We start from the raw sequence: 4,763 nt of genomic DNA on the forward strand, positions 1-4,763 counted from the left end.
TAAACCAACAGTTTTAGGGATACACAGTCCCCAAAACTTAAGAGATAATTGATGCAGTTTAACCCACACTGGAACAACTTTGACATCCGTCTTTGTGAGAGGGTCCTGAGGAGTCCATGGTCGTAATATTAAGGGTTTGTTCTCAATTAGGAAGTGTCCCTGTTTCAACACAGCTTCATGTGCCTTCTGTTGCTTAAATTTAACCAGAAACACCTCAGAAGGTAAGAAAGATATTCAATCAACTCCATAGTCTCCCCATAGTCCCATGATAAAATCCTCAACAACTTCCCAGGACGGATTAGCCCCTAATATGAAGCAAATAATAGAGTGCTTCCAAAAAGCAAGTTCCCTTTGGACTTCAGACTCAGAAAATTGCAACATACCTTCTGGTTCCTCAACAATGGTGGCCAGCTTCTTGTCCTTACCACGCTGTTGAACAATCCATTCCTCCGCCTCATCATCTGTGATAAGATCATCAAGGTCAAGGGGTTCAATCTCAACCGGATTCGAATTAAGCTTAATCACAGACGAATTCGAGTTCCCTGAAACAGTAAAATACAAAGAAGAGAAACGATTTTTATTACTACTTTTGTGATTTTTTGTTAAAGAAGTTGAAATAAATTTTTGCGCCGTCATTATGGAATTCTAGGGTTCCTGAAAACAATGAATTAATTCTATTTTGAGAGCTTTTCAGACGTTTCTCTTTCCATCTCTAACATTTTCCTTTTTTAATAATAAGTAAATTCATAATTGCTATTAGGTGACGGTTTTGAGGTGAAGTATTTCTGAGTCGTGCTTGAGCTGCTTAATTGGATTTGCTATTGGATTATATTTGCTGCGAGGTAGGAAACTACTCAATCTTGTCTTATTTCTGTTATTTATAAAAGATGGATTAAATGTATGTTGTGGTGCATTGGTGAAGGATGACTTTAACCGTTTACAGCGATCTTTTATTATCTTGCTGGAATTTCTGTCTTGTGCCATTATTCTATATCATGTTGGTTTGGTTATATTACTGAGACTGTCATTTTTATTGATTATTATTGAAGTTAGGAGATGAGTTTTGTGTGAATCCAGACCGTGTGTCAAAGGCGGGACTGTGTGTCCAGAGTATGACCAGACTGTGTGTGCATTGGACTGTGTGTCTAGAAGTGGAGTATGATTGTGTGTCTAGAAGTGGCTTTGTGCCGTGGCGTGAAGTGAACGGAATTCTGGTGGTAGAATTTATTTGTGTATCAGTGATATTGCAAGTTGCTTTATTCTTATTCATTGTTTAGTTTCCAACTCAACCTCGTAGTTGACCATGTATTCGTGAACACTTGTGATGAACCATAATGGGGAGCAGATTTGATAGGTACTAAAGATTAGCTAACTTGGGAACTTATGGGAATGCATGAGGACTGACACGTCTGTCGTGTACCTGTCAAAAATAAACTAACTAAACTAACTACATAGCTAGGGCAGTCAGGTCGATCTCCACAGGGAGGCAAGATATCTGTAGAAGTCCGTCTATTTGGTCACAAATGGGGGGGTTGTTTGAATTGTTTTCTAAACTACGAAGTTGAAAGGAAGAGAAATAGAGATAAGAGCAGTAAAAGCAAGGAAATAGGTTTAAACTATCAGATAGAGAGGGACATGTCAGGATTTCGGTTCACTATGATAGTCCAGTGCCTCAGCTGTAAATTACTCAGACGAATTAATGTAAGACGGATGTGGAAAGGTCCTTTCGGTCCACTTTCTATCCTAAAATACCGCTAACTTAACTTTCATTCTCGTCAGGGTAGTCTACTGTTCATAGCAGGCCTATTTAGTCCAATCTTTCGATCTAGGATTAATTTTAGCCAGATTAGAGGATGACTCAAAAGCGTGCACTCAACTAAGTCGATGAATACAATTAAGTTGCTATGGTGACAGAGTCTTATAATCAATTCATCTGTTTCATTTACTACATCTTCACTTTTCTACCGCAGATCCCCTAATCCCAACATGAAAGGGGTTTAGCTACTCATATCGCTAATTAAACTAATAGCAGATAAATTTCCAGCAGTAAACATTATGAAATAACAAGTAAAATGCATAAAAGAGAAATTAGGGCAGAAATTAAATGTAACGAAATGAAGAATTAAAGCAAACAAAAGATTAATTATTATTAAGAGAAGAAAAAGGAATTACAATCAAGCGATTCCGGCGTAAAGAACACAAAAATCGAGCGAGTAAATCCGAAGAACAAGGTTACAGTGAAAAGGAAAGCAACGTAGTAAAGTTTTCTGTGTAAACTGCTTAAGATAAAAGATAGATAAAAAAAGATCCTAATAACCTAGTAAACATAAGTTTAAATAGGAAAAGTAAATAAGTTTGCGAAATAAAACAACACACGGGCTGTTTAAAGCCCATAATAGCGAAACCACTCGATCGAGTGGATTAAAACCACTCGATCGAGCAAAACCTTAGCAGCATCTACTCGATCGAGTAGAAAGTTACTCGATCGAGTAACCCATCTTTCAGCAGCTTAAGGATCGAGTAGAATTCTACTCGATCGACCATCTTGGGACGTAAAAACCACTCGATCGAGTGGTAAAACTGCTCGATCAAGTCCTTTGTCTTTAAATCAGGTCACGTCCGTGCCCGACTGCCTCGTAATGCGTGCCTTGACGCTTCCCAACGCAGTATCTCACTCTGAAAAATCCTGTCTCCTCTAAATGCATGCAAAAAGGACGAAAAAGAGTACGATGGAAATTCGGGGCAAAATACCATAAATACAGTATAAAAATACATGGAAATACGTGCTGAAATAGGCTAAAAAGACTATATATTATGCACGTATCAAATCTCCCCAAACCGAACCTTTACTCGTTCTCGAGTAAACTAAAATGCAACTAATGGAACGGAAATGATAACTCAGAGCTAGCTTGAACCAGTTTAATGCAACAAAAACTAACAGTTAAAGATAGCAGTCAATACGCAAACGAGTTATAAGCTGTTCAGAAATATAGCCAACCTATCGACCTTGCAAGACCAACAAAATCGGACTCTCTCGTGGTCACTCTTCTCTCATGAAGCAAAGGGTGAATGTTATATCTAAAATAGAGAAGAAAAGACAGTCACTCACCTAACTGCGACCTACATAGCATGCATGCATCAAAAATGAAAGACAATTCAAGTACTAATGCACACACTCCAACCAATAATGTCCGTCACAGCCGAGGGCTTACAAATAATATGGGAATAGTGAGGCTCAGGTGAGAAAGGGAAAAACATGTTATGGAAATGTGGAGGTAAAAGCGTCAAGCTAGTTCCTAACAGGACCATAATAAACCATCCGAATCTCAACTGACTGAAAAACTAAGTACAAGTGCCCTTCATTTGGCACACAACTCACTAAACTCAAACACAATCTCCTCAAGAATATAGAATAAGAATTGAGGAGTCAGACGGTCACAAACTTCCCTTTTTTAATACCGTCTGAAAGAACTAACTGAAACAAAACAACTTTTTTTTTTCAAACTTTTTTTTTTCTTCTTTCCTCACGTTTCCAGCTTCTTTTTCTAAATTTTTTTTCTTTTTTTTTTCTTTCCTTTCTTTCACGTCTTTTTTTTTTTTCAATTCTTTTTTTTCACTTATTTCTCCTTCCTTAATTTTCCAACAACTCCATACAAAGAAATACGGGCCAAAATGTAACCGGAAAATCATACCACAGAATTACATACTAACTAGCTTGACTAGGCAAGCTTAATTTGGAATGTAGCTAATGGGTCAAAAAGGCAAGTTTTGGCTTATGTGGAGCTAAATGGGTGAAAAATATAAAGAATGGGAAATTTGCAAGCACCTCCCTGCCTGTGACACCAACCACAAACCCGAATATGTGCATTTGACGAGAAATTGAATGTCATAAAAGTACAAAATAGATGAACATGCTATGCAAGGAGTACTACTCTCAATTCCTAATGAACTGGTCATGAATGTCACCAGTTATGGCTCTAAAAGTCAGAATGTATCAAGTAGTTTGCCAATTTATCAGGTCAAGTCTAAACAGTCAGCTATATTTGAACAGAAACTTGTAGACTATGCGTATGACAAGGCTAATAACTATCAATAAAAGTGCAAGGCTCAAGTAAAATGACAAGTTATAGTGCATTATCATCACGGAAATCTACCGTTCTGACTCAACCTATATGCAAAAATAAACGTGAATATTTTTTAAATTTTTCTAAATTTTTTGGATTTTTGATTTTTTATGGAAATAAACAACAATGCAAAGCTGAAAAATAAACGTGAATGCAAAACAAATGCAAATGCAGGTTCAAAAGGATGCAATACCCTCCCCAAACCAAAACGGACAACGCCCTCGTTGTCCTCCAGCATACACCAGCAGAGATATACAGGGGAACGGGAATATACAACCTATAAGAAAATAAAAACAATAAATAAAAAGGATACAAAATAAAAGAGTAAGAAATACATACAAAATACGAACTTCCCCAAACCAGCCAGAAAACTGGGGAAGTGAGTAGACCAGTAGCTACTCGTCGTCGTCCACCACCGTGTACTCCGGGTCTCTCTCCTCCTCTGCTCCTCAGCTCGAGCTCTCTCCACTGCCACATCTGGGTCCTCGTCCTCCTCCTCCTCGTAAATCAGGTACCCCTCGGTGTGGGTACCTGTAGAAGGAAGGGTGTGGCCAACCCTCTGGGATCGGACGGTGTCGCCGCAAGTGGTACTCGTACAGAGGGTGTAAAGCAAGAGCTAAATCCCTCTCCATACGAGCC

The sequence above is a fragment of the Silene latifolia genome, chromosome X, assembly GCF_048544455.1.
Source record: "Silene latifolia isolate original U9 population chromosome X, ASM4854445v1, whole genome shotgun sequence".
NCBI lineage: Eukaryota > Viridiplantae > Streptophyta > Magnoliopsida > Caryophyllales > Caryophyllaceae > Silene > Silene latifolia.